The following is a 27,946-nucleotide window of genomic DNA, read 5'->3' as shown; positions in this document are numbered from 1 at the left end:
ACTAAATACCAGGATCGATATTTAATTCACAATTCTCTCACCTTTTCTTCAAATCCACTTTAAGCTTATTAATGCTCCGAACACATTAAGAGGCTCGTACTCCTGCTGGGCAAATGCATCTGAAGCAGAATGCTGCTTGCGCGGTCTCAGGTTGTGCTACGTGTTGACTCATGTTTTTGCCTTGCATATATATTGTGATAAGAATTCATTAAAATCATAGTAAAGAAAAGAGCAAGTGAGCATTTGAATCCTGAGACCCATCCTGAATATCACTACTGACTCCTATACCGCTTTGGCCAGGCCATGTTACAACTCCCTGCCAGCTGATCAAATGGTCCGGCAGCAATGACTCCCCTCGCCATCACGCTGCATGGCTTAGTGAAACTGCAGCTGCTCCTTGCAAAGTACTTGAGGAAGAGAGAAAGGGCAGGACCCAGCTGTGACTCGGTATTCCCAAGCACGCGAGGAGTTTTTGTGCAGCATGCCTATTGCCAGCTGTAGTCTAAGTGACCACAGCAAACCGTGGATGCGGTCAGTGCTTCGCCTGTCAGTGGGTGCTGGAGGACTGGATGCTGTTTCAAAGGCAGGTGCAGGGGTTGCTGGTGCCATTTTGGGAGCCTGAAGAAATCTACATCTTCATCTGCACCACGCAGGCCTGCTCTTTGCTCAACCACTCTTACGAGGACGCCAGCGCGGTGGCCCTGCCTGCATTACTCGGTGCTGTACAGATACCAAGTGTTGCTTCCCACACCCAGATGCTTCACTCCTCTTCCCACACTGCTAACAGCCCCCAGGCAGCCTCCCCAAACACAAACCAGCCAGTCCCCTGAATTCTCCCTAATAACAGCTGGCAAGAAACAAAATGAGTTCAAGACCCTGCTGAGGACAGCAGCCCTCGCAGCCAGCCGCCTGGCCAAGAGACCAGGAGCCTGTAATCGAAACACACCTTGTGAAGAGAGGCACGCATGAAATATTAATTTCCCAGATTGCCTGCATTTGCATAGTAATAATAAAAAGTTCATCCTCATGGCCCACTCTGGCCCTCGTTAATGTCTTTCTCGTTGTACCTGAGGTCTGGGGGAGGAAGGGAGACAAGCAGTCCTGGAAAAGCCTCCTTTGGAAATGACAGGCCTAATGAAGCTTATCTCTACCAACAGTAACTTAATACAAAACGCTGAGGCAGAGGATTGGAGCGCTCTGTGAAGAAAACATTCTCTAAATTAAGATTAGGCTCCAGTCTTTTTTTTTCTCCCCTGCTTTTTGTCTTTTCTATTTTTTTTTAACCTTCATTCCTCCCCTCTGGCCTCTGAAGTCAAAGGCCTTGCAGCAAGGCCAGGATTTTCTCCAGAGAAGGCCAGCTGTCAGTTGTGGATTTTGCAATGGAGATGTATCTGCCCATCTTAACTGATGTGCTGCTTATGACAGTTCAATTAGTCCAGATGAAGACCCGGTGTTCCTATGATAAAGCCCTGGTATCTCTCTTCCCCCAGAGTCTCAGGAGAGGACACAATCTGGCTTCTCTCTGTGCATGTTAATACAGCAAATTCTTTAATTACTTTTAGAGCAAGGACGAGCGGCTTTTTTCTGAGTTTACAGTTTTCCCCAGTGTTGCAGAAAAATGAACAACCCCTATCATTTGCTGAATAGAAGTGTAGGCGTGAAGGTGTTAGAGACATATCAAGTCCTAAGATTAAACTGGACGTTTTGTAAGAAATTCAGATCTTTAAGTTACTGCTGGTAAGACAAGAAGATCACCTTGGCTCAGAGGCAGCAAAGCAAAGCCCTTTTCTGCTCACTGCACATTTCCAAGGACCTAAAAGTACTGCAGGAGACTACAAAGAACGGTTGTATTTTTAATTTATTTTTAATATGCAGAATCAGTTACTTGAAAGTACACACTGCTGCTGATCATCATAGACAAGGCAGATCTCACATACAGCACAATATCTACAAATTTTGAGTAATGAGGTATTTCTGGTAGCAACCGGTCAAAACTTCTCTCCCTGCTTCAGTAATGTTTCTGGTTGGGACTTGCGTTGGTGCAGCTAAGAAAACCAGCAGAACCCTCTGAACAAATATAGAAGCATTATTGATTTCTTGGAGGGCAGGTTCCTTTTGGGATAAATTCGTACAAAAAGAAACAAGCAATCTCAGCACATACCTTGAAGTGCTCAGCAAAGGGCACCCTCTGTGCCCGGCTGCTCTCACGAGATAAGGCATTTGCATACGTGACAGCCAGGTACTTGTTACTACAAGAGGATTCATAATGGAGTTTCAGGGGATTATAAACTGTAATACCCTCCTAAGTGAGAATTTCAGTGTAATCTGTATAAAACAAAAGCATCACAAAATGTCAGAGGAAGGGCCTAATTTTCATTAAAAGATGAGGAGCATTGGAAAAAATATGGTTTGCACACCATAAGGTTCAGCTTGGCACCACCTAGTTAAGGTATTCGGGGAAAATCTCTCATATATTAGCAGGATTTAACAGCTGGCAGAGACACTGGCACATCACTCTCGCTGAGGGAGAGGAGAGGCTCATGAAATCAACAGGCACATGCGTGGGAGCAGAATGGGACAGGAAAATGAAAAAAAACAACCCAAAACCAAAACTGCAAAAAGTCTGGCCTCCCCACAGGATACTCTGGAATGCTCTTCTTCAAAGTGTCGTCCTAGCCCCTACCTGGCCAGCACCCCAGGGGAGGGGTACAGCCCTGCAGAATGGAGAGCACCCTCCACCTCTCCCGATTTACTGCTCGGCTTCCCGTTTTCCATCAGTACCTGACACAACACTGCCAAGAGGAACAAAACTAACTGAACCTTCCCACTCCGATCACTTGGGAGAGTGGAAGATGGAGAAAGAAAAGGAAAATCTAAAAAGTCTATTCAAGGACCTTTGCAGTTTATCTGGGATGGTCCATGTGTGCCCAAGGTCAGTGTCAGGCTCCTGCCTACAGCAATGCAGGTCAGAAATTTATCACATATACCAGCTACAGTCCGGCAGCTGTGGTTCTAACAGGACCCCAAAATACTCATCTGATGGCTTGCATGCCTCTTAGGTTTTCAGCTCCACAAAGTGGCATTGCAGTATCAAGGTCTGTTCTCAAAACAAAGCCTTGCACCAGCATAAATGAGAAAAAAGGTGCTCTTCATGTTTGCCCTGGGGTTCCTGGGGTCCTTGTGAGTTTTAGTACTGCTGCAATATTTGTTATTTGTGTTTATCTGTTAATCTCTGGCATTATTAAGCACAACAGAGCCTAGTCCTGCAGCCTGTATGCACACCCCAAAACAGATTTCTGTAGCCAGTCTACAGGATCACACCTAACGATTTACAAATTCAAAGTCTGCATCCTGTCTGTAGTTCCTTCTCAAGTTTTGCAGTCATTTCACTAGTTATTTAAAACAACTTCATGTCCCTCAGTTAAATAAGCTCAGCAAACACAAAAACACAGGAGTTTCTTTTTATCCTCATTAAACTGTGAGGGTTTTTTTTAAAATATATTTACACAAGACTTCATATAGGAGGATTTCAAAGACTCTCTGAAGGCAAATAAACAAAGAGGGGCCCAAGGGATACAGCGGCCGCTGGCCTCCGAGCCTTGGTGCAGTCCTGTGAACATCAGACCTCCTCTCTGCAAAACTGTCAGCCCCTGAAGCCCATTGACTGCCATCCGTGGTCAAGTGGGAAAGCTCAGCAATTCTCCCTCCCAACAAGGCTGCTCCAGTATCTCTCGCCCATGAAGCCATCTCTTATGTGTCCCGTTTTTAGGCACCCCCTGGACCCTTAGCTCCAAACCAGCTCTCTCCTTCACCGGCCACACTATCAGTTCCTTGTAATGACTTCTGAAAAGACAGCTCAAAGCTTTTTCTTCCCTGTTTATAAAGGCAGCACAATTTAAACAGCAGTGGCAGGGGTGATGAGCAATCTTTTCTGGGGTGATGGAGACCCTAGCAGCAACCATGTGGCTCCCCTGGTCCATGGGGCACTGCCTCCCCACCTGCTCCCCCAAACCTCACCTTGGAGGCACCCCAGGGACAGCACTTTCTTTGCTGAGCAGCCCAGCCTTATCTTGACGTGTGGATAACAAATGTTAGCAATTCCTTCCTGATGAAGGGGGGTTTAATGTTTAATTGTTTTGTGTCTGGACTGCCTGAACTCCATCAAGCACTCAAACCAGCAAGAAGCTTTATCTGGCCTGTTACCTGTGGCCGGCATTTCCCCGATCCAGACTGAGAGCCAAGCCCTCACCTTGAAAACCACAAGAAAAGGGCTACTGAGCATCAGAATGGTTTCTCCTGCCTGCAAGTGGCGAGGGTAGGGAGGACAGGGGCAGTCCTGCATCCTTGCACATTGAAGCTCAGATTCCCCTAAGCCTTTCTTTGATTTTTTTTTTTGAGTCCAGCAAGATCCTGCTGACTTCCAGGGCAGGCTGCCAACCTCAGGAAGAGCTTAAGTCTTTCCATGCTTAAAGCCTAACCTATATGCCCACCTCTCAAATTGTACTTTGTTACGTGATGCTCAGCAGTGTGCTGGGGTTCTCAACCAGCTTCATATGGAGAGGAGCAAGCAAGATACCCATGGAGATGCCTACATACGGAAGTGAAAACAAACATTTGCAGGCAATGACGGGGTGCACAAAGCCTAACTAGCACAGAGGTGCTCCAGGAGCTGGAAGGAAAGGAGGAAGGTGTTCCCATCCTACTGGGTTAGTTTGGCTCTTTCTTATCTGTGCACAACCCTCTGGGCCCTGCACTGAGGATGCTCATCACACAAAGTTGGAGGCAGCACTGTGAGAAAGGCTATCTACATAGAAATGTAAATAAATGCAGTTATTCCCCCCTCCCAAAAAAAAAAAAAATATTCAAGCGAAAACAGCTTAGAAATGGCAACGACCCTTGAGGTTAGTTCCGCAATCCGTATTTGCACTTCCTCTATTTATTATTATTATTATTTTATTATTCCTTGGATTTAATTAGCTGCAGTGTACCCTAGAAAGACTCTCAGAAATTCCTGACATATTCTGGACTCTTTCCAGTGATTAGAGGAGCCTGCCTTCATTAGGAATTGATTTGAGTATGGTTGTGAATGTAAACAGCATTGTAACTGCGCCCCGAGTCTACGGCTACTCCGAAAGATAGAAGAAAATTCTCCATTTACAACTGCTGCTTTATTCCAAAGAAACATGCTTATTCTTTCTATTGAAGACACTCTACGTTCACAGGTGGGGTTTTTTCCCTTAATATTAAGCACACATATGTACAATTATATTGTTATAGTCTGTAATATATTACATTTGGCCTTTTGCCCACAGCAGCACAGAATGGGCCATTTGTAATTAGAAACTGCATTCTCTGTTCGGCTGTATCTTATCTCTGCTTTCTCTTCTGTCTCCTGCTTGGAAAAACAGACATCACAGTGGTTGGTCAAAGCAACATTTTTTCCACTGGAACATGACCAAGCCCACACTGAAATTGCAGGAGCCAATTAAATGTCTCTGATTTACAGATTAATAAGGGAACCGTGTCAGATGACTAGAGAAGGTCAGCAAGAACAAGCATCAGAAAAGGGAGAATGTTTGCACAGAAAACGTATGGGGAATTTTGAACGATCTAATGCTGGGAACCCACTATGATTATCTGATGCTCTTGACTAAACCCCACAACTGTGTTGCTGCTGCCGAGAAGCGACGTTATCGAAAGAGCAAACAGCCTCTGCCTCTCCGCTCACAATCAATTCAACATTAGCAGAAGCACTTTAAAAACTAAATTATAAAATTAGCATGGAGCCCTTAACAGGCTCTCGGTAAAACTGTCTTAATTTGTCTAATCCAATCTGACATTCACCATGATACCTTGAGGACAATAAAACTGATAAAATAGAATTTCTTAGCCTAAATTGTAGCATAAAAGCCTTAATGGGCTCCATGGAGAAGGGCCAACTGTGGAACCAGCCGCAACGCTCCCGTGTGCCCGGCTGATACCTGACCTATCTGCGAATCACCGGGGGAAACGCAGCCCTGCTGCAACGCCACTGCAGAAGACAAAGTGGAGCCAGAATAAATGGATGGAGCAAATTCTCAGACTGGATCGGTCTTTGCTGGGAAGGAGGTGCATTTTAGGACCTGTGGCAAAACGCAACGGTTCCAGCAGTAAGAAAACGAGTGCTTATCCATCAGCCGGCGGGCTCCTTAGTTTTAAGGCCCTGGGGACAGAAGAGGTCTTCTCCAGAAGGAGTTCAAGCATGGATTCCCCTCTCCAGGGAGATCTAGCAGAAGGCAAAGGAAGTTAATACAGTAAAAGCATTCCCATTTTCTTTATTTCTGGCCTGATCTTCATTCCTTACACAGTAACAGCAGTTCTGTCGCGTTGTCCGTTGTGCCCAGGCAAGCATAGGTAATTTACTGCTTGGTGTAACTGGGTAAATAAGTGCTGAGCCACCAGGACAAGAAGTGCTTAATAAATCTACAGAAGAAATTAAAATAATTCATGATGAGGATGCAAAGGCAGCCAAAAAAGAGTTACGGTTACCTGTGTGAACACCACTGCTCTGCAGCACTGGTCTTGCTGGCATCCCACTGTGCCAAGTATTTTTCCTGCTGTCTCCTCACCACCCCAATGTTGCCTGCAGGCACAGGCATTTTACCAGCAGCAAAAGGAAACAGGAAGTTTCTGTCAGAGGAGGGTACAAAGCCCTGAACTGTGCAGGGGAGCAAAGTTTTCAATTATTAAAAATGGCATCCCTGGAGCCTGTGGCTGGCAGCAGCTGCCTTGCTGCAAAGCCGCGATGCTCCCCCACCTGCCTCCCAAACCCCAGACAGCTCCCTGAGCCTCCTGGGGCCCCACCAAGGACCATGGGGACCTTTATCCACCACCACCAGAGGACAGAAAACACCATTTAGCTGCCTGTAGCCCACAGAGACACTGCTGGGATTTGGACCCACGATGTCCCAGTCCTCAGATTCATACAGAGACCAACGACTGGAGCAGGGCTGTGTCTCTGTATGCGTTTTCTGCACAAGAGGACAGTCCTGGTCCCCTTCAAAATAATCCCAAATGTTGCCTGGACACTAGTGAAGCCCAGCGTGCTCTTGCATCATTTGAGCACAAAAAGTTGCTGCATTTTGGTGGCACTGATAATTTTGATGCCATACAGAAAATTAAGATTTCTGAATCTGATCAAAATACAAGCTCCTTTAAAGCTGAGGTTTAGGTTCAGAATCATTCCCAGGAAAAAAATAGGGAGAACGAGCATTTTTTTGCTACTCATAATTTTACAGTTAAGAGGAGTGGATTTACACGGCTGGATGGCTAGATGGATGGATGGGTGGACAGACAGCTATAGACAGACATGTATTATTTATTATCTTATTATAATATATACAACTACTTTTTAAACATGACGGTCATTGTTACAACCACAAGCTTGTTTAGATGGTTTTTAAATATGAAGCAAAGAGCCTTTTTATAACAAAATACACCCCACAGTTCACATCTGAACCAGAAGTGACATGGGAAAAAGCCTTTTTGGGCAAACTTAGCTTTCTTTGAAGTGCCTGTAACTCTGAATCCAAACCCCTAGTCTTAATTAGTTAGAAGCCTGATTTTTCTTTCTTCTAAGGATTATTTAAAAATTCAGTACAAAGACATCAGATCTGCAGTGCTGTCATTATACACTTAGGCTGGCGAGGCAACAGAATAAGAAAGCCATCTTGGGAGTTAACACAACTTCGACTGAATGCTTTGTATTTCTAATTTATTTTTTGTGATTCACATTAATAAATAAGACAGCTGTAAGTGTCAGATTTCTGAAAAGTATCATGTTGATAGCAATAGCATTATTGTATTTTATTAAGCAAACTGATTAAAACATTAAATTCCCAGGGCTGAAATTTTATATGTGAGCTTTTCTTTTTCTTTTCCTGTACTGAAACTCATCTTTGTAGGTAATTTAGCATTCCCATAGCTCAAAAGATGCATTATCTTAAAAAAAGGATGTTTATTAAAGATTTATCGATTTGCACTCTTCATAAAAATAGATAAACCCTTTCAACCATCGTTAAATGGCAGGTTAGTGAGTCTCCAAGCTAGTAACACATTTTCTGACCATTTTCTCTTGGGCAGATTTGCAAGTAAGAAGTTTACCAACAGAGAGGAACTACGAGCAGCTTTACAAACCAGGGAGCCTGATCGTGTAAATGTAGCTGATGCGAGCAGTCATGTCGATTTGAGTCGGAAGAATAAAATGAAAACAGATTATTCCCCTGTGCGAGGGCTTGGAAGAACAAATCAAAGGGTAAGAAATGGGTCGCTGAAGTGCACAGCCAGGGGATGTCACGGGCCAGACCCACTGCCGAGTACTGTATGTTTTCCCCGCTCCATGAGCACGGGTGACCGCACTCTCCCACTCCAGGACGGAGAAGGGAGCAGGATGATCGGAGAAGCTCACACGAGCTGGGCCAGGGGTTAAACTCTGCAAAGCTACACCCCCAACAAACCGCAGTGATGCAGAAGGGGCTATTCCATGTTTCCGCTTCTGTGACAGCCGGGAAAGTCCAGATATCTCACCCACCCCATGTCCAGCACTCTGCGTGACTGCCACCCACCCCGCGTTAGTCCAGTATTTGGATACAGCAGTAGACGACAGACATCTGGCTCTCCAGAAACACCAGTGATTAGGAGAATCTATTTTTTGCTTCTGCTTTGGCTGCACTTAGCTAATTAACCGCTTCCAGATCTACGAGATATGGAGGAGTGCTTGAGTGTTTGTGCTACTGTACAAAATTGACAGCCTGCCACGAACAAAAGCAGAGCATGCTTAGGTACCCATGAGGGCATCTGGGAACAAGACAGGAACCATAGCCCTTCCAGCTCACACACATACATCTGCCCTGGGCAACACATCCCCAACATCAGTGAGGGCTCTACGTGCAAAGAGCAAGGGCAGCTCGTCCACCCTCAGCTGCAGAGACAGAGGACAGCTTCACAACTCATAGAGTACCATTGAAAGCATGCTGGAAACTGTGGCACGCAGGTATTTTGAGTGGCACAGCAGAAGCTTCATTCCCGAAAGCACTCCTGAAATCAGGAGGTCACAGCTCTCAGCTACATCTGCCACCAGGTTGTGGATGGCTGCAATTAGGGCACTACCCATCTTACCAGACCAGCCTGCGCTGAAGTGGTCTGCATCACACCTCATCTCAGCACACAATTTGTGTTGGTCCAGTGGCAAACTGAATTTTAACAATACTGTTGCCCATCGTGGGTAGCCCTGAGAAGTTCCTAAAATTCAGCTCATCTCATCGTTAGCTTAAAGGTCATCTGCATCGATGCTATTGAACCTGGGTGACCAATGTCAGTTCTGGGCATGGCAAAGCACGCGGGGTTGGTCAGGCACAAGTTGCAGGCAGCGTTTCGGCACACAAGCCATGTGAATGCGGGCTCTGAACTAGAGAGGGACTGCCTGGCTGCGGACAACCTTTGAACATAGTAACTTAATGCTGAATGTCAGAAATTATCAAATGAGAAGTGTGGAATTTTATGTGCAGCTTACTAATTTAAATCACCTTCTGGATTCTCATCCCAAACCAACCCTTCACAGTCTGCCACCTCACTAGCTTTAAAAAAAAAAAAAAAAGAAAGAAATGTTTCTTCTCCAGACATTTAGTGGCACAGCTCCATTTTGCAGCCCTGATGACACTAAAAGGGCCCTGCCTCAAAGTAGTGTTTGGTTTTAACGCCCAAAATCTGAAAAAAAAAAGTACATACCCGCTTTAATTTATGAAGCCTAGGTGAAATCCTAGCTGGCCATAGGATGACAAGATTTTATCTTCCCAAGACTTTCTTTGATGTCAATGGACTATTCAGCCGGTACCACTGGGCATGCATGGGATCAGCTCACAACACAGATTACAGCTCTCTCTGCTTGTTGAAAGCGGGGAGAGAGGCGTGTGTCCTGCCACAGCAGCTATGGGGAAACCTGTAATTGGAGCAGCCTTAATGTTTACACTTACAAAACACTGCATGTCCTTCTTATGGGGTAATAATTTATAATTAAGCTCTTGCTGATGTTAAGGGACTTTGAATGCTGCAGATAGTAACCAGCTGATCAAATTAGCGTCTGAAAGCACACTGTAAAGGAACTTATTTCCTCATTACTGTCAGAAGTAACAATCTGAAAATAGGCACTTAGACTCACTCAAACCAATGAGTGTTTTTTAATATGAATATATATATGTATGCATATATACATACACAGAACTTTACTTTCGACCACTGGATTATATGATACACAGACAGCAGAGCTCTGCTGCACTAATTCAATTAAAATAATCCTAAAATGGGATATTGCTTCTAGCTTACCTGTGAAACTTTTATTTAGCAGGGGATGTTTTACCCTGTAAGCCAAAAAAATTCATTTTCAAACAAGTTAAGGAAGAAACAAAGATATCTCACAAGCTTATTAGCTATAACACCATCACTGTCTGCTGATACTGCACATCATTCTGCAGCACTGCACATCATTCTGCAGCTGTTTTATACCTAAGGAAAGTGTCTTGAAATACAACTGCTAAGAAAGAGACTGTGTACCACAAGAGTCAAACTCTGAGACTGTGGCTCCTAAGGTTTCAATGTCCCATAGCAGCTGAATACTTCTCAAAAGTAAACTCTGCTGACTGTCTTTACTTTTCACTAAGGAATGGTACAGATGCAAGATTTGGAATTAAAAACGTTTTAAAATGAGGTTGTTAAGATTTCTCGCAAGGTTTCCAAATCATGCCATTGTGTAGGCACTCACAAGTGCCTAAATATGAGGTCATTTTTACTTTTGGTGCTGAACTACCCAAAAGTCTGGATTTGTTCAGACTGGGTCTTTTGACTTGGCTGAATCTCCTACATAATGCATCTAATGTGCTTTAGTATCTTTCTGATTGTAGGAATTCAGACTATTAAAATGTGTGCAAATATATACTGGAGCTTCCAATTGACTGAACACGCCTGCAGTAGACCAGCTTAAATCCAGAGAGACTGTGAAATGCAGAGTTAAGTCCTCCATTCTGCTCTTAATACATCCTGTTAGGACAGTACATTGCAGTTCATACAGTCTTCTCTTGTGCAGAAATAGATCTACGAGTAGCCAGCACATTTGGGAACAGCAGCATGAATTCAGAACGGACTAAAGCTTTAAATGGATTTTCCTCGTTTTTTAGGCTTCAGTCAGACGATAGCTTAATTTCAGAATAACCAGCAAAATGCTGCATACATCAGAAGAGTATTGCTTTGGGACCTTATCTTGCATATTTTTAGTGTGAAATATTCTCAAAAGTTTTCCCTACTTCAACTGAAAGCTAAGATGTACCTGTCTGAATGCAAACTTTCCAAATTAATATCATGTGGATGAGAGATAAAGAGCGTTTTCCCAGTACAAGAGTTAATGGGTCCAGTCATAAATCTTGTCTCACGGATTAAACCCAGAGGATCAAATGCAGAGATTTATTACTCCATTTATTACTTCATCTGAGTTAATCACTTTCAGGAAATAGTCCATTCAGTGAAACTAGAATGCTTTTTTATAATCAGGTCATGGTTTTCTCAGACATAATTGTTATTTTTTATGACTATGGTTTATAACATTTACAGTGCCAAGTGGGTCTGCACATACAGCAAACTTACCAACGCTCCATAAAGGATGTGGCTTCAGCTTTGGAGCCTACCCCTGCTTGCGCAATTTGTTAGGCTGCATTCCTTCCTGCCTCCAAAATTCCCTTATCCTAGCTCTAGCACAGTTTCCTTCACCTCCTTCCACTAAAAGCAGTGATCTCCCTCTCTTCCCACATCTCCAGCCTTTCCTGAAGTGCAGGTATTGGTGATTTGTGGTTTAGCAATACAGACAGGCCTGGGCAAGATAAAGCAATATTGTAAATTATACCTGGAGCCTGGGCCCTGCCAAATATTCAGCATATTGACTGGATAATAAGAAACTTTCCTCCTTAGCAAAGGTGTCATTAGCTTTTCTGTCCTAGTTCATTTAGCAGTGGAGTTGAAGGAGGAGGATGTAATCACTGGAATGCTGCTTAGACACACTAATGCAGCAGCAATGATAAGATCTAATGTAACGCTGTAGGATGCCGAAATGGAAGCAAACTGCACATCCAGAGGAACTCAGCTGAATTGTTTTCCAGGCTGAAAATAAATAAAAATAGAGTGGCTTTTTCCTTATCAGGGACCAAAAATTTAATGTGATTAATTCTGCAATTTAGCTGTAGTTTATTTGTGCACTAGAGATAACAGCAGGGCTGTGGGTAAAAGCCAGCTCACTCATGCTCCTGACTATTAATAATGCGTGCAGAGCTTATTCACTCACTGAAACCAAAACAAACCGAAAATAGAGAAACCAATAAAGGAGCTTTGCTGTATGGAAAATGCATTTAATGCTTTTGCCCTCTTCTTCCCAGAGAACATCTCTGCAACACTTTTGTTAGCACTGCAGGTAAATCAGATTGATCTTGCTAGTCAGTGCCACTTCTCCCTCTGGTTTTAGAAAAGGATTATCTTGGACGTGTAAAGCAGCAGAAACGCGGTACGGAAAATAGGAGAGTGCAATAGGCACAGCAAACACACACTACCTAGGTAGATTTACCTAAATTACATAAAATGATCCCCTAACGGTTTTTAATTTTCCCTACTGATAGCTCATATTACTCAGTGTCCAGCTATGACAGACAGAATGGAGCTCCCCTCGTTCTGCGTGTTGCACAGAGATGTCACGAGGGAGAGCGCAAGAGCTGGCCAGCAAGAACTGAAGCAAGGGTTGGACACTCTCTCACTTCCCCATCTTCTTGCCCAAGCACGTGGCTTTGCTCTCCTGGATTTCCAGGCACGAAGGAGCACCTGTATCCTATGGTTCTTACATACTTCTTACGTACTTCTGTTGTGCAACATCTACGGCCCCACACTGGTGTGAGCCATGGCTTTTCAGGGGAATCTCAGGAGGATCAGACAGATGCATGTTACCAGTTCCACAAGACACGTCTCTGAATCTAACCTTCATTGCCAGATCCCTGCCCACAGTGGGCAGCCAAAGATCTCCTCTCCCTTCCATGTCCTACAGATCACACCGATCCTTCACTTCCTAGGCAAAACTGCAGGTATTTACAGGAACTAGGTCACTACTGATTCCTAACACAATAAAGTAAGGATGAAGATTAAGAATAAAATGAAGGGCATTTCAGAGCTCTAATACCTCTATTCTACACCCATGCAGCCAAGTTCAACTGGGTGCAGAAAAAACGCTCCTAAGCTGCTGTCTCATCTTTGTATCCTTAGTCTCACTCTCCGGCATTCTTGGATGCTGGATCTCATCCTCCTTATTTCTTTTATCTCAGACCATGGCCCATAAATAGGTACAGAGCTGCCCAACAACAGACCACAATGGAGCAGCTTCTTATCTCATAGGTTTTGCTGCCCATCAGCAGTCTGTCCACTGACCTTGGGGGAACTGTGCCAGGTTCACGTCTGCACAGCAAAGGTGAGTCTCTAGTGATACTCCAGCATTTCATGTGCTGGGCAGAGCCTGCTGCCACACTCGTGACCATATTCTGTCTGGTCAAACACTACAGCGTGAGACTCTCTACAAGCACATCATCTCATGTGTGATGGGGGCACCTGTGCTTCCGCCAGCACTGCTGGCCAGGGGCTTCTGCTTAGCAACTGCTAAGGCTCTGCCATATGCATCACAGAAAAGTATTTACAAGGTGATACGTGGACTGAGAACCCTCAGCAGGATGATGCCATCCCATACTTGTATGTGCTGCACAAGTTGTGGCCAAGGGTAAGAATAAATAGGACAACACTCAGCAGTGCAAAGAGACCATCAGATTAGGCCTGGGAAAATATCCAGGGGACTGGGTTTTCTGTACGTTGCCAGCTCCACTACAAGGCTTTCTACTCATATCACAATACTGGTAGATAATTATTTTCTTGCTCTTCTCCCACTTCTCTTATTTCTGAAGCATTATCACGTATTTACTAATTCACATTTTTCTTTCCCTTGCTTTCTGAGATAGACTTTTGCACCGGCACAGCAAGCCAAAAAAGGCCTCCAGATGTGCACTAGGCTCAAAGCAAAATATCCTCCTGCGCCTCATTTTTATCACTTTATTTATACAAGAATCCTTGTCAAGATCTGCAGGCAAATACAGGTAAATAACTATGGTTAAAACAAATGCAGAAGAGAATAAAACTCTGCTACTACCCCATGGAGGGCAGAGCGGAGCTGCCTCTTTTACTAGCAAAAGGAGAGGGTACAAATTAAATGCTCTGAGGATAATGTGCGCTTCAGGAAATACAAAAGCTTTGCTTTGTTTTATCTTGGCTCCAAGAGCGCTGCATCAAATGAAGCTTAACTAAGGCGCTCTCAATCCATACAAAGCCTCGGGGGACCTCGGGAGCTCAAAACTGCAGTATGTCAAAAGGAAACGGCACAGAAATTGCAACAGTACCAACCCCAAAACTCCAGCGGTGTTCGAGCACCCTGGCAGGCAAAGCCATGGGGCTCTGTCTGCTGCAGCTTTAGCCTTTAACTGCTCAAGAAATACTGCTTTGGTTTGGTTTTCCTTCTTTGCCCTGCTCAAGATAGCAATGAAAAAAACACTGATCGTTTTCTGTAGCAAAAATACATAACGTGGGAACTCAGCCTCACACGGAATATGGAATAACGAGTCAGAGTATCTGATGAAGAATTAACAATAGTAATTTTGCTTATGTATTTTATATTTGGCCACCACCTAGAAAAAAATCTGGCTACCCAACAAGAATTAATTCATTTTTGCAGCAAACAAGTAAGGTCTCTTTTAAAGGTCCCTAAAGTGGCAAAAAGTAAGCAACAGCAAAATACTGGGTTAACTAGATTATGCTCTGAAGAAAACCCTTCAGAAATTCAGTGGGATCCTACTGTGCTGCTGCCTGGTTTTAATCACCCCATACTTCTACACTAATTTTCTATGTGCTCAGAGAAATTCGATACTGTGGAACAAAAATTTTCAGCAAGAGGGAAGGGAATGGTAAACTCAGGATACTTGCTGGCTTACCTCACCCTCCAGAGCATTTCTTAAAGGCAAGGAAGCCCATTATATTGCATTTCACAGCCCTATGGAGAACCATGGCTTCCTGGACCCCAGCACTTAACAGTTAAGAAACATCCTGGTTATCACAGCAAAGAAAACCTTACTTGTACCCCCGTGTGTTGCGGTATTTCCTAACCTTGCTTGTTCTAGTGCAGGAGAGGTTTTTGAGACGCTTTGGCCCCTCTGACTGCTGTGCTCTCCAGTCAACGTTCAGCAGAGCTCTTCATGAAGGTGCCAGACCCTGACATGCTTTTGTCCCGATGTGGGAAGGGCCTGGAGCGGCAGAAGGACCTGTCAGTGGGACATTCCCAAAAATGTGGCGGGATAGTTGCAAGACTGAACTCCAGGTACAGGAGCAAAGCCACCAGGGCTGGAAGGTACATGGAGCTCAGGTTCCCTGCCTGGCTCCTTGATTACTAAAGAACCCAAACTTCCAGGAAAATTTGGGCTGAGAAAATCTGGAAGAAAGAAAACTGGGGCTACAGCAGGAGGGATTAACTCCTCCTCCAGGTCCTTCTGTACATTGATATGTCAGAAGCAGACGGGCAAATCTGACAGTGTTGCTTCCTCACAGGAGCTCCATGGGATTTGAAAGCAGTTTGAGGAAGGAAGGTGACAGTTCGGAAAGTGAAGCACCGAGTATGTCAGTCATGAAGACAAAGAGGGAAAAAAAACCAACAAAATAAAAACCAACAACTAAAAAAAGACAAAGCTGCTGCCTCATTCCCAGTTTGGTGTAATTTTCATTGTGCTTTGGCAGAGGAAAGAGCCTGAAGAAAACAGAACATTGCCATGAAATTTCTTTTGTCCTTCTGCTGCTGCTTTCTCCCTTGCACTCTGAAAGGCACTTGAGGAAACAACGACTCACTAAATGAATTGTGCAGGATTCCCATTTATTTTTTCAGTATTGTTTATTTTTCCTTTCTTTCTTCATTTTTCCTTGATCACAACAAACCTATCAGGAACCAGATCTGAGAAGCAGATTATTTCAAATTCTAATCATAGCAGACATTATTTGTGCTAAATATTTCCTCAGAATGGCTCAGGTCACCTATTAAGTTAACCTACACAGACATCCCTTAATAAGGCATGCTCTTCATTATAGTCCTGATCATCCCCAGAGATACACAATGCCCCATCAAAAGCTCTGTGACATCCAATACTGTGGAGTAAGACCTCTTTTGCAGTAGGGCCGTGATTGTACAAAGCCAACATAAAATCAATACAGCTGACTAATGAAGGATCCCTTTGCTTATGTAGCCAGACCCTGAAGTGGTTAAATGCCATCGGTGTAGTGCCTACACCAACTGCTCTGGGATCCATTCTAGAGATGGGCAAAGATGCCGAAGGGACAAAAGCTAAACCAAGTCACCCCAAATTGGAGGGGCCACCTAATTTTCAATCGCACGGACAGCCAGCACAACTCGGAGCAGTTTCCAGAGCCCTGGCCCCATACAACCAAGGGACACAAAGATATCATGGTCCAGGATGGTGTTTGACCCTGGCACAAACATGGCCGAGATTTTACAATTCCAAAGCAAAACAAAAAGAATTACAAACCTGACACACTGATTGGAAATGGGTTATTAACTGCAGCACTCTGGGTCAAATCTCCAAGTCCCTGAGTTTCTTAGCAATTTGGAAGGATTAATTTTGCCTAGTACATATTCTGGCCTGTCCTGAGAACTGCCGTTAGCAAGTGTTTTTGGTTAATCTTTTGATTAATCTCTTCAACAAGGGGAATTGTTTTTGCCACTCAATTACTATACAGCAGGCTAAATTCCATTCTCATCATTTGACTTATAAATCTCCCTGTTATTATTTTTTTTTCTCCTTGGTTTTCTAAAAACATGCTATCAATAAATAATAGGGAAGGAAACTAATTCAAACTCAAATTCTTACTATAAAAAACCACGCAGATGACAGCATATAGGTCACCAGCTGTAGCACAGCATAATACGAAATTTGCAGGAAATCTGTTAGAAAGACGATTTCAGCAATGAGGAATACATGACAGCGTAAACAATTTCACACAATGATCACAAAATGAATCTGCCCTTCTATTGCCCTCTTATTCTCCTACTCTTGTTTCAGATTTGCCTCTTTATTACTAGAAAATGTACCTCTCAGTTTCATTCAAATGTGTCTGAGGGAATGTTCTGCATAACAGATAGCAGAAAGCAAAGCAAGACATAAGTGTGATTCGAGGTAGCTAATAAGCCTTATCTTGTAAAACCCGTGCAACTAGCACTGAGGGTGCAACACTCCTGTGTTACTCGCCATATAAGACTGTCTTATTTCACTATGAACAGTTACTTGCTCTTACTCAAAAGCTTTCCATCCAAATTTCAGATGTAATTTTCAAGGTTTTCAATTAAATACTCAAGGCATAAAAGAGAAGCAAGAACGACACATCATCCATCCAAGAAAGGTTGCATAGCAGTAGGGACATGAGGGAAATTCTGAAGAATGACACCAAGACAAATCCCTCTGCGGCACAAGGATCCTCTTAAAGAATGACACGTAGCCAGTTCAACTTCCATTGTTAAGGTCAAGTCCGAAAAATCTACCCTGTGAATGGCATGAAGCCCTTTGAGCCAGTATCAGTGGTGCTACTTGGTCAAAAAACCTTCCTGTAACCAACCAGAGAGTCAGACCAGTGACCTGTCTTGAAAATAAAGGTATAAGCAAAGCTTGCCTAAATTTGAGCTGATGGCCCAAGGCAAAGCAGATACTTCAAACCAGATGCTTAGACCATTAGACCATCTGCTTTAGAAGGGTCTGAAAAGCCAACAGCTACAATGGAATTCTTTTTCCTCTCTCATTTTCTTCTTAAATCAATAGGGCTCTTTACACAAAGTATCTATACTATTTCACTTTTTCATTTCCTTCTTAGTTTATAAATCCTATGGATCTCTTTCTTCAATGGGCTGAGAGGAGAAAAGGAGTATTAGTTGATTCCCACCAAGTAATGGTATCTGTTCCTTCAAATTACAAAAGCAGACTAATTTTTATTAAGGAGAATTCAGTTCTAAAAATGTATCATTAATTTGTGTAAAATCATGTCAATGCATTGTCAAAATCATTTGTTATGAAAATGGATTTCACATGTAACCCTGCTTACTTCCTTTCTTCAAATGAAAACAGTCTGTATCTTGATCTTGAACTTGCGAATATACATCAATTAGAAGTATTTGCAAAATTCCATAGGAGAACCTGTCATTTAAATCATATAGGATTATTTTTTCTTTGCCAATTCACTGTCTGAAATATTTTTATGAGAAAAGAGGAATAATATATAGCAGGTAGGAAGCAATGCTAACATTCATGAGCTCTGGGTGCTTTGTGAACACTGTAGTTCCCTGAGGTCACCCCAACCTGAGTAACTTCAGCCCTTCGATGCCAGGTCTCACAGTACAAAGAGGCGCCTGTCACCTTTATCAGTGCTTTTGTTTTACTTCTCTCTCAAACATCAGGCAATTAATCTAATGTCAAACAGCAAAATTAAGAATGAAACAGGCCAAATAAACAGTTTCATGCTCATTCAGAAACCTTCAAGTTGCAAAGTCATCCAGGTCAGTCCTTCTGCACTTTGTGCAGCTGTAACCGAGACCTAACCGAAATAAGACCTTTCCATTTGTTGCTTTTTGAGCAGCTGCTAAAAGAAAAGGGGGAAAATACCAACCAGATTGTGAAGCATCAATAGCCCTGTTTATACTTGATGTGAGTACTAAGTACATGAAACTGAAATAAGATATCTGCAGGCAGAAATTTATCTTATCAGCAACCTCGAGTGTATTTCTTCCTGCCACGGTGTCCTGCTTGCCATTAAACTGACCACTTCTGTTCTCCCTGCCTTGGTTACCACATCTTGGTAACAAAGAAGCCAACAGCATGGGCAGATCTTCCTAAGTTGTGACGTGTCAAAAAGACATCAGCCAGCAGAAAACCTTGAGAAGAGCTCAGTCTCACCTATTTGCACTTTTCTGAAGCAAGAGAGAGACACAGCCCCTGTGTAAGAGCCTGCCTGTTCCTGCAGGACTGGGCAACAGCGTCCAGCCAGAACTGAATGTGTCTTTACGCCTCATGTATGAGCAACCTAGCGGGGTCCTCAAAAAGCTCAGGCTGCTGAAATGGTTGAGTATTGCTCATCATCATTTCCAGCATTTCAAAACCCTAAAACAGTAAATAATCATTGTTGGAAAGCAGATGTAAACAAACACACAAGAAGTTACTTCCTTCCCCAAATATGTATTTTGCAAAAGGCAAAACATCTCAATGGTTTTATTTTCATCAGGATTTACTACAAAACCAAAACCCAGATGCAGATATCCTGAAGTTTGAAGAGCTGGAGCCACATTTTGATATTGTGGTTCTTTATTTGCCCTTTATTTTAACCATCTCTCATATGAAGAAAAACCTGCCTCGGTTTTTTCTTCCTCCCCTTGCCAACACTTTCCAATACCCATAAAGAGGATTTCAGACTTTAGCTGCCCACTTTTGCTTTTACTTCCACCCCATTCTTTGCTCACCTTGCTCAGGCTATTGGAGCATCTTCTCTCATATTTTATGACTTCCTGTAACATCCTGCAAATATGCTGCTCTTTCTGACCATCTGCACCAGGGCTGTCCATTAGAAAAGCTCACTGTCTATTTGCAGTAGGCTTGGCATGAAACACAGAAATTGGGAACAAACATGGTGATTAAATAACAAAATCTGAATATGGGTAGGTTTTTTCCTATTTCAGATAAAATGTTGTTGGGATTAGAGGAAACATTTGCTCCTCATTCTTAATTAGGATTTTTTGTGTGTGTTAAGTCAATTAAATCTTAATATGGTGATTCTCTGGTTCTTTATTTAAAACAGAACAGGCAAAAAGATAGAATAGAAATTGCATGGAAAGGTTGGACTTCATATTTTATTTGCACCCCTACAGCATGCAGAGTTGCTCATTTCAATAATACCGACTTTTAATTTAAAAAACCTCTGTAACTTTCACAACAGTCAAGCGGGAACTGCTGCAGAAGAGATGTTTATTATCCTGGCAATTTTCCTGTCTATCTCCTGCACCCCAGTTGCAACCAGCTCCAGCTGATGGTGCTCCCCGCACCCCAGCGTGTCTCTGCGGAGAAGAGAAGCAGGAACAGCACGGGAGTGGGCGGCGCTTTTCCATTCTGCCAAATTAGCCCAGCACACAATAAAAACATGATTAGCTACAATGCCTCAGCCTTGTTTACACTGACATTCTTGTAAGGCTTTCTTTTACCAATTTGTAAAGTGGTGAGTAATATTGACTTTTCCTAAGCATTTCCATTGTCCTAATGGCATCATAGCTGAGCAATCTCCAAATCAGAAACAGTTATGTCACAACAACTCTACTGAGAAAGTGTGTTTACTTCTCATTAAAAAATGAAGAACTGAGTCATAGAGAAATCACACGTCCAGACCGACAGAGGAAGTCTCTGCAGATCCATGGCTAGCACCCAGGCTCCCTAAATCCAAGCCTAATCTATCATCTACACAGCTCACAGCCCATTACGGTAATGACAACTACAAAATGGTGGTTTGCATTAATATTTAAACATTTCTGGTTGTGGGTAGGACAGCAGAAACAATGTGCAGCACAGGGTAAGGCAGCCCATGATGCGAAGTTGAATGCAACGATATTTGGGGGCTGTTACAATACAGGACAACTGGGGGCATTAAACTGCACCAGCACCTTACAACATGTGGCCCATGAGTCTGCTTGCTGCGAGACTCGCCTGCAAGGGAAGTGAAGCAGTACTTATGAAGACTTTGACGAACATCTCATTCAGTGATGCAGAGCATGCAAGGAAAGCCAGAATCCCTTTTGTGTGCAGAGAAATACCCTTCAGCAGAATGCTCTTACTCCTAGTCTTAGCATTTGCACAGAAGAGGCTAAGCAGAAGGGAAGGAGTCCTCCAAAGAAATCTCTGGGTCAATGGGAATCACAGCAGCACGCAGTCCTAAGTGTTTTAACTGATGTAAGAACATGAGAAATTAATAAAGCCAAGCTGTGAGAACCAATTGCATCTAATATTGCTTGTAATCGCTACCAAGAAGACGCAGAAAGTCTGCAGACAGAGTTTGGTGAAAGGCCAGGAAGCTAATTTGCCATTTGCATAAGTCATTTAGTAGAAGAAACTATTTAAAATTATGTATCCATGACACATTACACGTGAATAGATGAACAGTAATCTTGAATAATAGTTCGGTGTGTATGTGCAGAGCAGGGGGAAGAGAGCTGCCTTGATAAAAGAGCATGATCTGCAAACATTAGAGCAGAGGGATGAAGCCATCCAGGTTACAGACCACAAGATGTGAAGGAAAGCAATCTGAAGATGCTGCTCCAGGGGAGACATTTTGTTACGTCCCTAACTTGAAGGGAGAAAGGGAGAAGTAGCCCCGCACGTATGTCCTCCAGAGTTTCACTGCACCTGTGATCCTGATGGCATCATACTACCATCCAGGATAACTCATTGTTTTTTATTCTATTTCATGTCATCATCTTTCAAAAAAATACCACTTCTGAAGCACAGTGTTTCTACCACACGTAGGTGTAAAAAGAGAGCTGTTTTACCCAAAGGTTGAATTCAATGGGAGGGGGAGAGGGGGGAAAAAAAGACACACACACTTCATTTTCCCTGAAGAGCAGTGTGAGATTTCCAATCCTCAGCTTTAACACATAAAATATTAAGAGCCAATTTTCAGCTGCACCTCTGTCACTTCCATTATCATTCTACACGTCCGGAGGTGATAATGGACTCAGTAAATTGCAGCCTTTTTCCATCCCAGACCACCAGGGCTTTCACCTGGGGACAGTTCCGCACAAGGGGCAGCCCAGATATATGCTAATGGCATCCAGCAGCAAAGCACTGGGGAAGACAACAGGATGTGTTCAAAAAACCAAGGTACTGTATAACAAAGGCAGGAAAATGCCCACGAACAAAGCAAAACCAAAAAGGAGTGAGCTTGCTCTCCAGAGTTACACATGTATTGCTATCCTCACAGACTTTGGTTGAAAATACGCCGGGCAGTATTGAACTTTTCTTCATTCAGACACATGCTATCTGAGCTGTGTACTGCTTCAGTCCAGCCACGGTGCCAAACATTACTGAGAGCAATGATTCTGGAATTACAACATGACAGCAGAATGGACCACAGTGTGGGTGGTGACAGAGCTGCCGCTGGTACTCAGCACATCCCCCAGGCCCACAGGGTTGTTTCACAGCCGGGCAAACAAAAGCTCCTCACAACAAAATATTGCCGCTGCCAGCTGCAGCCTTCGCGTGGTCCCAGCTCTGCCTGAGAGCCCAGGACAGTGGACTTCTAATGACACACACTGAATTCTGTAGGAAGCCACCCAAAAGTTGGTGATTTTCAAATTATGACAAGTGTAAAACAGCCTCCATGGACCATAGGCATAAAAGGTACCTTTTTCTCTTCCCAGGGATGCAAGGAACCCAAATCTCAAATCTAGCACGTAGATGGGAAGTCTCCAACTGGTGTTAATGAAATTGGGATCACATCCAATATAATGCAGGGTTTTAATGTACTAATAAGCAGTCTTCACATAATAAACTGCAAAAATAGAGAGCCAGACCACAGAGTTGTTGGTCAGTTCTTGGAAAACCTAAGTGGTTACCTCCATCAGGGCTGAACAACCCGATGGTGCACTCAGGTCGTGGGGACAGCATCCCTCCTGCTCCAGCCCCTTGAGCATCACATTTCATTTCCCCAAGCTGAAAACTGAACAAGTGACATCTGTTAAAGCCTCCATCCTGCTGCACTGCTGAAGAAGGGGACCTGCACTCTGCTACTACATGCTGTACTTCAGTGGTTATTATTTAATTATGTTTTTCCCTGGCAAAACATGCTTCATGTATAACAGGAAAGCGAGACAACACAGAACACAGTTAGCACCCAAACATGCTTTTTTTTTTTCCTTCCCAAATGCACAACCAAGTTTTACAGCTTAGACGGCCAAGGGGAAAAAGTCTGGACTGATAAATTCTGAGAGTTCAAGAAGTCACATCTGATGTGGGCTTGAACTTCACTGCACCACAGCTAATTAACAGCACGGAGGGGATTTGCAGCCCAGAGCTCTATGCAGCCCAGAGCTCTATGCAGCCCATTAACAGCGGCACAGCATGAGCATTTCCTATTTCCCAACTATCCCGCTCAGGCATTGCATCCTGGTACAGCACACATCATCATACCAGCGCTTAACAATCTGTAAACATCTTTATCTCTGCAAAGCTATGTATTGCTTTTACCTGCACTTACTGCACGTGCTTACAGGTATATCATGCATAGGATGATATTATTTTAGGAAGTCAAACAGCAACACTTGATCCACGTTGCGAGGTGGCCGCAATTAGCTCTCATAAGAATTACAATTTTGAAAGTTCACGAGGTTGGATTACTCCAGCTGCATTTCAACAAGTACTAATTTTGCATGTGCCAGTCTCCTCACAAAAATTTCATTTCTATGAATTTTTAATGATGCAAAGTAATTTTTTCAAGGTCACTGAGAGACCGAGCAGTTATTCAGACATTAAATTTGCTCACAGTTTCTTGGCAGCTTTGCAAGAAAGCGAGCAAGGATGGTGTGTGGTGGCAGTTGGGGGAGGGAAGAGCAGAAAGAGGGGTAAAAGAGCAGAAAGAAAGTTAAATAAAAATCAGGCATCAAACTTCACAGAGAATTAACTTTGAAAACAAACCCGTGGGTTTTATTCATGTCCTACAAGGTGAAAGGAGTAAAACTCATGCCTTGGGCTTATATAGAATCATATAATCTCCTTCTTAGCATTTCATTTTGTTTTAATAAAGGGGAGGGGAGGAATAGTTAAAGCCATTTCATTTTCTTTTAGCTTTTTTTAAAGTCCATTTGTGTCATGGCAGATTTTCCAGTAACCTAAATGTGGCAACATTGAAATGGCTGCTTTACCTCATTAACCAGTTCTGCGAAAAAGCTGGCATGACATTGATGGAAATTAACAATTCAAATGCTTCTGGCAGCCACGAGAGTGCCCGCTTCCAAGTATTTCACCTCCTAACACCACCAAAATCTTGCCGCTACGGGAGCTTAGTGCCTGACAGCCGTGTAGCACCACCACCCTCTCTGCTGTTTGGGACAGACAGCTCAGAATACTTTTTTCTGTTCATCAAATATTTCCTTTTCTAGGCTTCAAGCTGCAACCATTTACTGAAGCAAGAAACTGCCAGGCAGAGTGCCCGCAGGACTCCTCTACCTTGCTACTTCTACTGGGGTAGCCCATAATATGATGTACACGTACAAAGTACATGTAGGAACATCGCAGGTGAAGCTCGGTACCAGTGAGGTCACACAGCCCAGCCCAAGGTCCCGATTCACCTCAACGAAGTCACCCATGTCCCCAAGCCTCTGTGGTGCTGGGTTAGGCAGTGGCAGCCGGCGCGGTGCAAGAACATGAGGCTTTTCCACATTTGGCTTCTGCGCTTCCCAGCAGTGGCTTTGCACTGCCTGAACAACCCGCGCCACCTGTTAAATCTGATCAGACAGACAGCTTTCGCGATCAAAGAAAGGCTGTAGCAATAACTGCTGTCCTCATCACCCCTGTCACTCTTCATTTGGGTGAGCGGAGGAGCCTCCCCGCCGGCAGCAGCGACGCGGGGAGTGGGCGAGCTCGAGGAAAACCGCCTGGAGGAATCTTTGGCCTGCGCACACATTTCCGATTCACCTGCATTTAATGCCATTAATATTTCAGCAGCTGCAGTGCCAGGGTCAAACTGAAATTTTGCACTCTCTGTTTCACTCGGAAATGTCAGTCTCAGACCTTCTGCTGGAGTTTTGGGGTTTTTTTAAACACTGGAAAACGAAGAGTGAAAATGAAAAGAGCGAGCAGCAAAAAGTTTACAAAAAGGTCAGAAAATTCACTTCCATGGCCTGTAATTTAAATATTGCTTCGTACAGGACCTGACCTTGCCATCTGGCAACATCTCCATGCAACACAAAGGGAGCTGTGCGCCCACCATCACCACTGGATTTTCTCTTCCCCAGCAAAAGCCACGCTAGCAAGGCTGGTGGGCTACACAAAATACCCTGTACCCGGTGCATAAAACCACCTCCTGAGAGGAACCTCCCCATCCTCTGTTTTCTTGCTGCAGGTCTGAGACCACCAGTGCTATGTCTCTGGTGTGGCACTGACCCTGAGAAGCAGTGAGAGGTGGGAGCTCCCAGACATCGCCTGAGGCACAGAACGGTGTAATCCAGGAGGGACACACAAGGCAGCAGATGGGAAACCTCTCCACAACCTGCGTGACCCTGAGCACTCGCACGAGAGCATCTGCAGACCATCTACGAGAGCATCTGCAGACCATCTACGGGGTCATCTGAAAGCAGGAAAACACTACATTGAGTTCATTGTAGGAACAGCTGGAATATGGGCCTGATCCCCAAATCTGAATAAAGTTTAACATCCACGTAGTTAAGGCATCACAGCGCACCGTTCACGTCGACTGTTCGCTGCAGCTGTCCCTGCTCAGTGCAGGACCAGGGTGTCCTTACTTCTACAAGAAACTTTAACGTGAGGAAACAATTAGGTGTTCATTTCTGTTCAGCTTTGCTACATTGCATTAACTGACACACTGAAGAAAGTTGTCAATAAATGCGTGAGTCACATCCACACTTGTTCATTCATACAACCTGAATTCACACTTTTAAGTCTATAGAAACTGATCTTCACATATACTGTAGCTTTGCTTTCCATTTCTTTGCAAGATGCAAGCTTTAAGCCCTCAGATTTCCCTAGAGATTTCTCAAATAGAAGTCACTCACATTTGAAACTTGATCACTCTCTGTCAATATTAGTGTTATTTATCTAGAGGGCAACAACCCAAACAAAATGGAACACTGAGTTTTTTTCCTAGAAACTGAAAGTTAAGCACAAAAAACCCTGAAGGAAGCCTTTTGGGTTCCTGCCTCCTTTGACACATTTCGAAGACGCAACCAACAGAGACAACCAACCCCAGCAGTACGATTTTCACAGACCTGCCAAAGTAAAGACTAACTAGCTGTATAGCTTCTCTCATGGACTGTATGTGTGGAAGCCCCTCCTTGTCTCAAGCCAGGCAGGAAATACTCAACAGAGGGATGTGATACTACATTCAGAGATTAGGTGCAGGACTCATGGTTTACACGGAACTCACAGCTGGAAAGCTCTGCTCCAAGGGCATGGACTTTTCTGAACACCAGGCTTTGGAGCTGGGCCACTGCGAGATGCTTCAGACCACAGTGACCAACTGCAGGAGGATCGAGTCCATGGCCAGATCTGGTCTGTGCTCCCCACATTATTCCTGATAGCACGTTCTCCTCCGATCATTAGGGATCCCGGGGGATTTCTAGAGATGTCAGGAAGTCATAAGAAAGGTTAGCAAAATGTACTTCATATAAGTGCGTGCTTAATGAACTTGGATACCTAAAGTGGACTTTGGATTTCAATTTAAACATTCATAGAATCATAGAATCACCAAGTTATTTAAGTTGGAAAAAACCTTTAAGATCACTGAGTCCAACCATAAACCTAACACTGCCAAGTCCACCACTAAACCATGTCCCTAAGTACCGCATCTACACATCTTTTAAATAACCTCCAGGGATGGTGACACTGCCCTGGGCAGCCTGTTCCAGTGCTTGACAACACTTTCAGTGAAGAAATTTTTCCTAATATCAAATCTGAACCTCTCAGGTATGGAGTGCAGGACCTGGCACTTGGCCTTGTTGAACCTCATGCAATTGGTTACAGCCCATCAATGCAGTGTGTCCATTTCCCTCTGTAGAGCCTTCCTACCCTCAAACAGATCCACACTTACCAACTTGGTGTCATCTACAAACTTACCAAGGGTGGACTCAATCTCCTAATCCAGATCATTTATAATTAATGTGTATTTTTTTTTGAGCTGGCTCATCCTCAGAAAGGCAGTTTGAAGCAAAAACCACTCTTTTCATCCATACATCATTTTTTTCCCCAGTCACCTACCTGCAGTCCAGCAGACCTGATCGGAATAGATTGCTTTCTCTCCTTCAACATATGGGACCAAATTCAGCACTGCCTGGCCACTACTTGTAACTGTGCTTTTCAGTTATGGTCTGTAGATAGTTACTGCACCACTAAGTTTTTAAACACCCCCTGTCTCCCTTGTACAGATGCAAAACCCCTAGACCAAGGAGTACCAAAATTTACCTCCAGTTTCTCCAAAAACTGATGATTCACACCAGATAGGATAGCTATAAATTTAACGATTCCCAGGAGCATCCTCATTTTCCATCTAGGACCAGGTATATATACCAGGAGCAGTATTAAAAAGTAAAACATTAGCTGTTATTTTTAATGAAAGAAAACTAAATGAATAAATACTAATAATTATAATCCCAAAACAGTCCTATGAGCTAAAGAATGGAAATTTAAGTATTTTAAGCAAAAGATAAACACTAAAAAATTCTGGTTGACTGGGAAAGGTTTGCTTTCCATGGCAAACCATGAGCAGGATGGAACTAAGGAGATGTGTCGCTCCATCTGAAGCTGGGACACTCTTAGTAGACACTCCAAACTCATTTTCCCATTTTGAAAGGTGGAAAATAACCTCTTCTTTTTTTTTTCCAGTATAAAATGAGCAAAAAAAAAAAGGCAATAGAAGGATCTGCTGATCAATGTCAAAAGTCTTCCCCTCCCTCAAGGTCCCTCTCAATTTGAAACTCAGCCTAAGCTGGGTCTACAGCATTAATAAAACCATGGCGCAAGATATGTATGTGATAAACCAC

Source organism: Mesitornis unicolor, unplaced genomic scaffold (genome assembly GCF_000695765.1).
Source record: "Mesitornis unicolor isolate BGI_N332 unplaced genomic scaffold, ASM69576v1 scaffold221, whole genome shotgun sequence".
NCBI lineage: Eukaryota > Metazoa > Chordata > Aves > Mesitornithiformes > Mesitornithidae > Mesitornis > Mesitornis unicolor.
This window is presented reverse-complemented; position numbering follows the sequence as displayed.